Below are 12,102 nucleotides of genomic sequence, written 5' to 3'. Positions count from 1 at the left end.
AGTAGGTGTCACTGCCCTCCCCCTTTATATATGATAAAGGGAACCTGAGAATTGTGAACAGACTCCCCCAGGTCTAACCATCTTTTGGCAGAAGCATTCAACAGAACAAAATATGTGGTGCATTTAGGATGTCAGTCCTCTTGTGCATGTTGCCACTGTTAAGGTCATCAGACTCACAGTGACCTTCAGCAATCCATTGCAGAGGTAATCATCCTCTTTGGCCTTTCCAATGCATAGGTAATCACCTTCTTTGGCCTGTCCAAGGAAACCCAAACCTACAGATGGCGGGCATGGATCCCATCCCCCACCTCCTATGCAGGTGGCCAGCGGGGGTGTGCGCCCCCGTCCCCCAGCGTGGGAGGCCTGTGGGAGGCATGTGGCCCCCCCAGCGCAGGCGGCCGTTGGGGGCGCACCTCCCCACCCCGCCACACGGGCGCTTGGCGGGTGCGTGGCCCCTCTTGTGCGGGCGGCGGGTGCCCGGTTTCCCCATAGCCGCCTTCCTGGCTCCAAGAATTCTCTCTAGACCAAGACCACCTTGCGGCAGTGTGGTGGCTTCACTGTACCAGTCTTGAGGAGGGCGGGTGCCCAGCATCCATCCTGGGTGAGGGAATCCATTTGTTCAGGCTGTGGAAGCCTCATGGAGCTGCAGCGGCTGTTTAGCGCAGGTGCGGGCTCTGCAGGGGGAGTTGGGAGCCACGAGACACCCATTTCTCCTTGGGAATCCTTGAATTTATTTTGTTGAGCCTCAATCTTCACTGAGGGCCAGTCATCAACTGTTTAAGTGTTCAATTATCAATAAGCCGAAGTCTCTGGAAGGCCATAATGGCCCTACTGTAAGTGATTCACTGCTCCCGCAGCTCACCACACTGTCTCTGCCTCTGCCTCCATCTTGGATCTCCTGTTCACAGCTTTAGTTTGCTTGGCTCCACAATAACATTCTTGGCACCAGCAGCCAGGAAATTAAAAGATGTATTGTGATGGGAAAGTCTACTGTTAGGGACGTCTCCAAAGTACTGGAGAGCAATGGTGTCTCTCTGGAGACTTAAGGTGTGTCTGATACAGGCCATAGTCTTTGCAATCACTTGTTATGCATCAGAGAGTTGGACAATGACTAGGGAGGATAGAAAGAGAATTGATGCCCTTGGGCTGTGGTGCTGGAGAATAATATTGAGGGTATCATGGACTGCTAAAAAAACAAACAGATTCATCCTGGAGAGGGTTAAACTGGGCCACTCCTTGGAGACAAGCATCTTGAGTCTTCGTCTGACATACTTTGGACATGTTGTAAAGAGAGACCTGTCCTTGGAGGGGGACATCATGCTTGGGAGGGTGGAGGGACAGCACGGGAGGGGAAGGCCCTCTATGAGGTGGACTGATTCAGTGTCTGGGGCAATCAGAATGGGTGTGTCAGAGAGAGTGCGATAGGCACAGGACAGAGCAGAATTTAGGGATGTTGTACATAGGTTCCCTATGAGTCGCAAGTGACTCTACAGCACATAAAAACAACCCAGAAATCCACTCTGATTTCCAAAGTTTTCAAATTTAGGCATTATTTTAAGAAAAATTAAAAAATATATCTAATGATATAAACAAAAATAAAAAGCAGAAAACAAAAGAACAAGCTGTTAACATCAAGTCATTACCTTCATACAGGACTCCTTATGTACAGATTCAAACTGTGTTTTATAGATTTTTCAAGGTTGTGAACTTTCAGAAGAAAATAACCAGGCCTATTTTCCAAAGTACCCTTAGGTACAATCAACCTTTCAGCCTATAATCAAGCACTTAACAGTTCATGCCACCTGGGAATCCTAGTTCAAGGGAATGATCCATTTGCTATGCTAATCTATAGCCTTCAAGCTGGTTTTGACTCTTACTGACCCTGCACAGGATTTTTCAGGTTGTAAATATTTTCCCCAATTTTTAATTGTGATGTGAATGAAAATTTACAAAGCCTATTGGGTTTTTAATCATTCATTAATGCACATTTTGTTCCTTATTAATTACAATGCCCAGAGTGTCTGATCGTCTATTCATCCCATATTGTCTTTCCCTTCATTCATATTAACAAATATTCATTGTTGTTGTTGTTGTTGTGTATCCTAAAGTTGGAAGTGACCCCATTGCTGACCCTCTGATGGATTTTCAGAGGTGGTTCATACCTCTGCAAGAGATTGCCCGTGCTTCTCCTGGGGGCAACTTCTGGCCTGGAACCATGCGCCCCTAGATTGAAGTGCAGCTTCTTGCCGCTAGCCAATCAGAACTCCCTAAATAATGTGCTGTCTTTGCCCCCAAGGAACACTCCGACTGCACTTCTTCCAAGATGTATCTTTTTGTTCTTTTGGTGGTTTATGGTATATTCAACTTATTCTATCAGTGACCTTACAACATTTGTCCTTTGGTGATTGACTTCCTTTTTGGGAGAAGACTATTCATCTTTCTTCCTCAAAGTATCTAGCAGTAACTTTCAGTTAGCTGCCTGACCAGTTATGCCCTATGCCACCAAAGGGCCAGGGGTGAATGTAATGTAAAACATTGTATTACATGTAATTAAAGAATAATGACATTTCTATATTTATACTAATTAAGATTTTGGAGACATAATAGATTTGCATACTAATGGCAATAATTAAGAATATAACAGAAAAATCAGCCTCTGATGAGATGGATTCTAAGCTTGTTGTTTATCAGACAAGTTGTCCTCCAGGTATGAACTTAAGGCAGAATAATAATTATTATTAGTCCATCCAAGGAATATATGTCAAGTATAATGTTATATTTGCAAAAAGGTAAAAGCCTGCAGGGCATCTAGTGTTCTCATTATCTGCAAGGCAAGTCCATCTTTCTCAGAATCGAGGAACACGTTGCTCAGATCATCTAGTCCTTAAACTAACTCTACAAGTAGAATTCTGATATTAATTTGGTTTTCTAATTGTCTTTGCATCGTAGAAAAAATGTCCTTAGCATCCAGTACAACAGTCAATCTGATTTCAATGTGAATGAAATTTCCACTCCAGTTTATACACTTTAAAGTTCAGCTAAACTGACTCAGTCATCTGGAGCCTGCTAACACGGAGTGAATTGGAAAACATACAATATGACCATGCCATGTGCATACACCATTTCAATTTGGGCAGTTAGTTAGTCCACTTCCCTCAATGATCAAACCATTTTGACTGTGACCCACACAGGTACACATTCCACTAACAGACCCTTTTCTAACTTTGTCTAATGTAGCTTTTCTTCTCAAGGGTTTTTTAACAAATAGAATCCTATTTTGAATGAAATGGTTTAAGTGTAGCAGAGGCTAAACTGAATAAGCAGCCTTTATTAAAAATGTCTTCCTTTAAAAAAAATTGTGATGTTGTCAGTACAGTCAAGTTAGCACCACCTCCTGGAGATCCTTTTGAAAAGAGAGTAAAATGTTGCCTGGCCTCTCAATTTTCCTGGGCATTGCTATGCTCAAATCCACTGTTGTATCACTTTTATTTCAGAGTCTTCCAAAGCAGGGACTCACCTCCTAGTACGATTCAGTCAATGTTCTGTTGTGAGTGAGAGGTTTTTTTACTGGTTAATTTTTCAGAAGGGATAACCTATCACTGTTCTTTCCTATTCTGTCTTGATTTGGAAGCTTCACTGAAACCTATTTACCATGGATCACCTTGACATTATTTGAAATATCAGTGGCATTGACTCCAGCATTCACAATGACACATAACAAATGGACAGATATTGTAAATTACAGCATATATAAATATTATAATGCATCAACTGAAATAATTCCCTGCATTCTCCACTGTGTGTTCAACTATAGCATAGTTTAAATGTCTTCCTCCTCAGTTACTGATGTCACAAATCAGAAACCATTTGCAGCGTAATCTGCAACCTCACTCCCATCTATATTCAAACAAAAATATATATTAAAAAATAAGTTACCAAATTATATGCCATGATTATCCACTACAGAAACACATACACAGTAAATGCAATTTCAGATTCATTTAATCTATGACACAATTTAATTATTTCATCAGAGCAATCATTGTTCGTTAAAAGACAGCCCTTCAAATGGCTCTCCATTTATCTTCCTCGTTTATGAATTCCTCTCACTTCTTAAGGCATCAAATTCAAGGGATATGTCAAAAGTTCTATGAGTTCTTTCTCCAGCTTTCCCACTGACTCATTGCCTGAACTTAGGCTGTTCATTGAAACTCTCTGAGTCTGTTTAATGATCAGCTGTAAAACAAGGATAATAGGGCATGCCTCACCCACCAGATAGCTACAAAAATTGAGTTATAGTTTGCAAAAAGCTTTGTGATTCATACATAAAAGATACTACAAGAAAGCAAAATGTCATTGAGCATTATAAACAGTTTTAATCCCAATTATTTTTAGGTAAGACAAGATGAATATTCTATGTTTCCAATAGATATTAAAGCAGTCTGATATTCTAGAGAACTCTTAAAAGTATAACAGGAAATTACTAGTTAAACTGTTTTGAGTTTTTTTCCAGGAACTGGAAATGTCTTTCAAAGATGTTAATTGCTGATATTATTGTGTGTCATCAAGTTGGGACCAACCTATAGGTGACCCTTCAGAGGGTTTTCATAGACAGTAAATCACAGGAGAGGAGACTTCACATCCTTCTCCAGTGGAGTAGCTGGAGTATTCTAACTGTGTGTCTTGGGAATTGCAGCAGCTTCCTATCACTAGGCATGAGAAGTCCAAGGAATGTTGGTGAAATAAAGATCAACACTGAAGGTGATCACATGGGAACCAGGACCACCTGGCCTTCCATGCCAGTACCTGCCCAGAGTGCTGTCATCACCAGGGAGTGGAGAGATAATAAGAGGACAGGAATGGCCAGAGGCTTGAGCCATCCATCATATCAGGGATTAGTTGGAAAAAAGAGGAAAGGGATGATGAAAGGGTGAAGGAACAGAGAGAGTGTTGGTTGTGCAGTGCGGGGGGATGGAGCCACTACACATATGCTGAAAGAGAAGAGGAATCCAATACTGAATGTTAGATGTCTAAAGGGGATGACGCTTTCATCTGCTCTTTTGGTAAACCTTTTGTCAGTCAGATACTGGTTTAAAGCTGAGCATCCAAATGAAGATAAACTAGGAAGAAGGATAAGCTATCCACTTCCAAAATAAAAGCCTTCCAAAATGAACAATAAACTCACCTAGATTAGCATATATGATACTAGAGGCTGAGCCCTCATATTGGGGAAACACAAATGAGGAGGAACTGTTGCAAACAGACACTAGTGATTGGAATTTAAGAGGTAAGAAGTATGAATGTAGGAAAATTGGATTGTTAAAGAAGAAATGAAACACATAAATGAAACATATAAATAGATTGGCATGGGACATTTTGAATCAAGCATTTATATGATCTACTACACTGGACATGAAAAGATGAAGAAAAATGGGATCTATACATGCTCAGAAGTGTATAATATAGTCCATAAAAGCAATATTCTAAATAGTTTTATAAGTAGTTCAGTTTTTTAATAAACAGTAGTTCGGTAAATAGTGACTTGTATCTTAAAAAGTTATGAGTGGCCATCAAAGATAAAACTATCAGGTTTTCCTTTTCTAGAACAAATAAGAATGAATGAAAAAGAAAATGGTAAAGGAAACAATCTAAAAGGCTAATAGATCACATAATCCACAACCACAACTACCCTGAAATCAGAAAAATAAGATGGCTAGTCACTGCTATTAACTGCACTAATCAACACTGACATAAAATATTCTGGGCAGAATTGGAGATGACTAGGTAGAACAGAGGGAGAGATCAGTAGACAGAAAGCGATGCTACCAAGCCAAAGGTGGGTGACTTTTAGTCCGTGGCTGCTGGGCCTGTTTTTCATTGTTTTTGTTCAGACATTCCTCTAGGTCATATAGCCCTGGTATACAAGTCGCTGTACAGCAGTCACTTTTGGTTGCTGTGAGGCTGAACACTGTGACACTAATGTGTCAAATGTGTTAATGGTTGACTACCCAATGTGCACAGACAGTGGGGTGGAGCTCCCCGAGTAAAACAAGCTTGGAAGGAGGAATGGTACCCACTTCCATAATAGCTTGCCTCTGGAAACCCTAGAGTCGCTATGAGTTGACTGCAACTTGATGGCACTTAACAACAACAACAAGGTAGAACATAATCAAAATAATTTAAAAAAACCCACAACTCAGATTGACTGAGATGATAGAAATTAGTGAAACTCCCAATACCATCGACCATCAGCATTCTTCAAATGTGAAATTTAACACATTCCTAGGGATCTGCTTTTAGCCCAGCAATAGATGGGGCCTATAAAGTGAACAATAGCCTTAAGAAGAAATGTACTTCTTAATACAAAAGGGCAGCATTTTCCTGCTATTGTTAGTAATGCTTCTGTGAAAGTATGTGTAAATATCTCTATTCTGTGTCTCACTCATTTCTGATTTCCTTGAAGTATATTCTTAGAAGTGCAAGAGCTAGGTCATATAGGATTTCTGTGTTCAGCTTTTTAAGAAAACTCCAAATTGCCTTCTATAGATGTTGTACCACTTTGCAATCCCACCAGCATAGCCTGAGAGTTCCAATCTTTCTACATATGTCCTAGCTATTGCACTATTTCGCAAGTGCACATGCTACATTCACCAGAATTGATCATATAATAGGACACAAAGCAAGCCTCAAAAAATTTTAAAGCATTGAACCACAATGCAATAACAACAGTTTGAAGCATATAAAACCACCCATGTGGAAGCCAAATAGCACCCTGCTAGAAAACAACTGGATGATAAAATAAATGAAAAATGAAATTAAAATGTTCCTCGAAACAAACTAAAATGAAAACACAGCACATCAAAAGCTCTGTGAGATGCAGTTAAAGCAGTCCTCAAGAGACAGTTCATTGCAACAGGCACAACCATTAAAAAAGGAAGAAAGAAGTAAAATATAAGATCTAACCACACAGCCTTTAGAACAAGAACTAGAATCAGTGAAATAGAAAACAGAAAAATCAATTGAAGCCATCAACAAGACCATGAGATTTTTTTTTAATGGTCAACCAAATTGACAAACCACTGGCAAACTTACGAAAAAGAGGGGGGGAAGAAAGAGAAGATATGAATAACTTAATTAAGAAAGGATAGAGATAACATTACAACAGAACTAGATGAAATTAAATCTTTAATGTTGGAGTATTATGAAAAGCTATACTCTGATAAATTTGAAAATTTAGAGGAAATGGACAAATCCCTTGAAACTCATGCCCTACTTAGATTAACATGGACAGTTGTAGAGCACTTGAAAAGACCCATCACAAAAGAAGAAATTAGGCAGGTAATAAAGACTCTCCAACTAAAAACATCCCAGACCAGATGGCTTCACGGTTGAATGCTACCAAACATTCAAAGAATATGTATCACCTATTCTATTTAAATTACTTCAAAAATTGAAAAAGAAGGAATACTCCCAGAGTCATTCTATGAAGCAAGCATAACCCTAATACCAAAACCTGGTAAAGATGTTGCCAAAAAAGAAAACTACAGATGCAAAAATCCTGGCCAATAGAGTCCAACTGTATACAAAAAAAAAAAAAATTCATCATGGCCAGGTGGGACTTATAAAACTGTGTAAGGATACTTCAACATTTAAAAAAATCAACTTAATTCATCACTTTGTTGTTATTATGTGCCGTCCAGTTGCTTGCAATTCATAATGATCCTGTGTACAACAACCCTGAAATCTGCTCTATTCTGTGCTAACTTTACTGTCTCTGACACACTGACCATTATTACAATCCATCTCATCGATGGTATCACTCTCTTTCCCTGTCTCTCCACCCTTCCAAGCATGATGTCCCTCTCCAAGGACTGGTCCCTCCTTACAACATGTACAAAGTATGTCATATGAAACCTCAGAATCCTTGCCTCCAAGGAACAGTCTGATTTTACCCTCGCTAAGATGAAGCTGTCTGTTCCGCTGGCAGTCCATGATATAGTCAACACTCTTCTACAGCACCATATCTCAAAGGCACAAATTCTCTTTCTATCATGCATAGTCACTTTCCAACTCTCAGATGCATAGCAAGCAATTGTGAAGTGGCCTGGATCAGGTGTATCTTAGTCTCCAGACTGACACAGTCGTTCTTCAGTACGCTCTCGAGGTCCCTGACAGCTGACTTTTCCAACACAATTCATCTCTTGATTTCCTGGCTGCTGATATCAAGAGTGTTGATTGTGGAGCCAAGCAAACTAAAGCTGTTAACAGTCTTAATCTCTTCACAAACTAAAGCTGTTAACAGTCTCAATCTCTTCACCATCTATCATAATGCTGGCAATAGGCCCAGCAATGAGAATTTTTGTTTTCTTGATGTTGGGACACAATCCATATCGAAGGCTTCAGTCCTTGACCTTCTGCAACAAGTGCTTCAGATCCTCCTCTGTTTCAGCAAGCAGGGTTGTGTTATTTGCATGACAAAGGTTACTGAAGAACTTCTTCCAAACCTGAAGCCACATTCCTCTTCATACAACCCAGCATCCCTTATGATCTCTTCTGCATATAGATAAAAAATGTATGGAGGCAGAATATACCCATGGCTTACTCCCTTCTCAATTTTGAAACATGCAGTGTCTCTTTGCTCTGTTCTGATGACTTCCTCCTGGTCCAAAAATAGGCTTCACATACCACATATGCACACTCAAGTGGTCTGGGATTCCCATTCTTCTCAGAGTCAGCCACAGTTTGTTGTGATCCACACAGTCAAATGTCTGCATAGTCAATGAAACACAGCCATTCCTCTGATACTCTCTGCTTTCAGCGAAGATCCATCTAATATCAGCTATAATATCCCTAGTACCATAGCCTCTTCTAAACCCAGGCTGCACCTCAGGCAATTCTCAGTTGATGTACCGCTACAGCCATTTTGGGATAACTTTCAGCAGAATCTTGCTTGCATGTGATATTAATGATTTTGTTTGATAATTTCTGCACTCTGTCAGATCACCTTTCTTTAAAATGGGAACTAATATAGATCTCTTCCAGTCAGTTGGCCAGGTGGTGTCCTCCAGCCAGATTTCTTGGCACAATGGCATGAGTGCTTCCAGGGCAACATCTTGTCTGTTGAAATATGTCAGTTGGTATGCTGTCAATTCCTAGAGCCTTGGGGTTTTTTTGCCAATTCTTCTAGAGAAGTTTCCGTTTCTTCCTTCATCACCACAGGCTCTTGCTCATACATTGTTTCATATAATTCTTCTGTGTCTGCCAATTCCTCTTGGCACAGTGACTCTATATACTCCTTCCATCTTCTTTTAATGCTTCTTGGATCATTTAATATTCTTCCCAGAGCATCCTTACATATTGCAACTTGTGCCTTGACTTTGCTCTTTAATTTATTCAGCTTAAGAAACAAAGCAATTTTTTTTCTTAATCTGTGGCTTCCCTTTTTGCCCTTTTAGAGAAGTTTTTGGATGCACGTAAGGATTTGATTCTTAGTGGGTCCCATTCATCTATTTTATCTTTCCCTGGTTGTAGATTTTGCAGGACACTCAGTAACTACATGTTATATAAGGGACTTCTATCTAGAATTTATAAAATACTCCAGCACCACAACAAGGTAAATAACCCAAATGAAAAATGGGCACAGGATATGAACAGACACTTCACCAAAGAAAACATTCAGATGGCAAACAAACACATGAAGAAATGTTCAAAATCCCTAGCTCTAAGAGAGATGCAAATCAATATAACTACGAGATATCATCTCACCCCAGTAAAAATCGCAAAATTTAACAGAACAGCAAACAACAAATGCTGGCGAGGTTGTGGAGAACCTGGAATCCTTATTCACTGTTGGTAGGCGTGTAAAATGGTGCAACCTCTTTGGAAGGCTGTATGGTGCTTTCTCAAAAGGTTGCAAATAGAATTACCATTTGACCCAGCAATTCCACTTCTGGGAATTTACCCTAAAGAAACCATAACCACCACCCAAGCAGGTATATGTACACCCATGTTTATTGCAGCTTTGTTTGCAGTAACAAAAAGCTGGAAACAATCCAAGTGCCCTTCAACAAAGAATGGATAGAGAAACTCTGTTATATTCACACAATGGAATACTATGCTGCACTGAAAAACAAGGAACTCATGAAATATTATGCAAAGTGGATGACCCTAGAGGACATTATGCTGAGTGAAATATCTCAATCAGAAAAGTCAAATATTTAATAGGGCCACTATTGTAAAACGGGACTGACGTTGAGGTTGAGAGAAGACAGAGAAGAAGGGGAGCAATGATTTATACTGCATTGCAACAGAGAGAACTATTTAAAAGGGATATATGATTAGGTATTATTGTCATGTCAGGAGTCCAGAATGAAGGCTGCACAGTACAATGGACTTGGGGGGGATTGCATAGCAATGAAAGAGTTTTTATTTCACTCATCAAGGAGAAAAGTGAATTGGGGGAGAGAGGATGGGCAGGCAGAAAAGAGCAACAATGAATGGCTGGAAACCCTAAGTCTCTGTAAATTAATTAAAATTAATTTTTTTAAAAGGCACAAAACAAATAACAAAAACCACCTGATCCTAGCAAAAAAGGCATTTGACAAAATCCAACACCACTCAGCAAAATAGGAATAAAAGGGAGTTTCCTCAACATTATGAAATGTATATATGCAAAACCAAGAGTCATTAAGAATGAAGTATTTCTTAATGGAGAAAGTGTTAAAAAGCATTCTTCTTGTGAACAGAAACCAGACAAGGGTGCCTACTGTCACCACTTTTAATCAATATTGTATTGGAAGTGCTTGCTAGGGCAATAGAGCAAGAGAATGAAACAAGAGGTATATACATTGGTAAAGATATGGTTAAACTGTTGTCAAATATAGATGATATGATAGTGTATACAGAAAATTCCAAGAACTAAACAAAACAACAACAACAAAAAAAATCTGTTAGAGCTAGTAGACCAATTTAGTTGAGTGGGAGGATACAAGATCAATATATAAAAGTCAGAAAGATTCCTCTACTGTAACACAGGAAGAAAAGCAAGGAAGCAACACCATTTACAATATTTAAACACAAACTGAGATACTTAGAAAAATGCCTAAGTAGGGACACAAAAGATATTTACAGAGAAAACTACAAAAACACTTACATGAGAAATAATAAAAGATCTAATGAAAAGGATAGATGTTCTCTATTCATTAGTTTTCCTAAACTCAATATAGTGAAAATGGCAAGCCTACCAAAAGTAATCTACATGTTACCACAATACCAATACATATACCAAATTCATTTATGAAAAAGATAGAAAAGGCAATTGGCAAGTGTATTTGGAGAGGAAAAAAAGATGAATAAGTAAAGCACTTCTGAAAAACAAGAATGAAGTGGGACACATTGCATTCCCTAATCTCAAAACCTACTATATAATGATAATAAACAAAACAGCATGGTACTGGCACAGTGGCAGGCACACAGACCAATGGAACAAAATTGAGAACCCAGAAATTAAACTATCTATGATCAAATGGGGAAATGATAATCTCTTCAACAAATGGGATTGACAAAACTGTACTGTCTACTTTAAAAAAGCTCAAGTATGATCAACATTTCTCACCATATGCAAAAATTAACTCAAGATGGATCAGAGACCTAGGGGTAAAGCCTCAAACAATAAAGATGAAAAGAAACAAAGCGGGACCAATTTTAGAAGGTCTCACCAATGATGCTGACAAATATAGCCAGGAATATACCATTGTTATTGTTGTTGTTATGTGCCGTCAAGTCGCTTGCGACTCATAGTGACCCTATGTACAACAACCCTAAACTCTGCTCTGTCCTGTGCCAATTGCACTGTCTCTGACACTCCCATCCTGATTATCCCAGTTACTGAATCAACCCACCTCATAGAGGGCCTTCCTCTCCTACGCTGTCCCTCCACCCTCCCAAGCATGATGTCCTTCTCCAAGGACCGGTCTCTCCTCACAACATGTCCAAAAGTATGTTAGACGAAGCCCCAGAATCTTTGCCTCCAAGGAGCCACCTGGTTTAACCCTTTCCAGGACGAATCTGTTTGTTTTCCTTGCAGTCCATCAAATTCTCAAT

At 39.4% G+C, this 12,102-nt stretch overlaps 1 pseudogene; it reads left to right on the top strand.

Annotated features, from left to right (window-relative positions):
- The first annotated feature begins 313 nt into the window (after nt 1-313).
- The window catches only part of LOC102859547, a 126,509-nt pseudogene continuing 114,720 nt past the window's right edge, over nt 314-12,102 (top strand).

Source organism: Elephantulus edwardii, unplaced genomic scaffold (genome assembly GCF_000299155.1).
Source record: "Elephantulus edwardii isolate Elephantulus edwardi_28Jun2011 unplaced genomic scaffold, EleEdw1.0 scaffold00051, whole genome shotgun sequence".
NCBI lineage: Eukaryota > Metazoa > Chordata > Mammalia > Macroscelidea > Macroscelididae > Elephantulus > Elephantulus edwardii.
The sequence above is the reverse complement of the archived record's forward strand: the minus strand, read 5'-3'. Positions and strand labels throughout refer to the sequence as shown.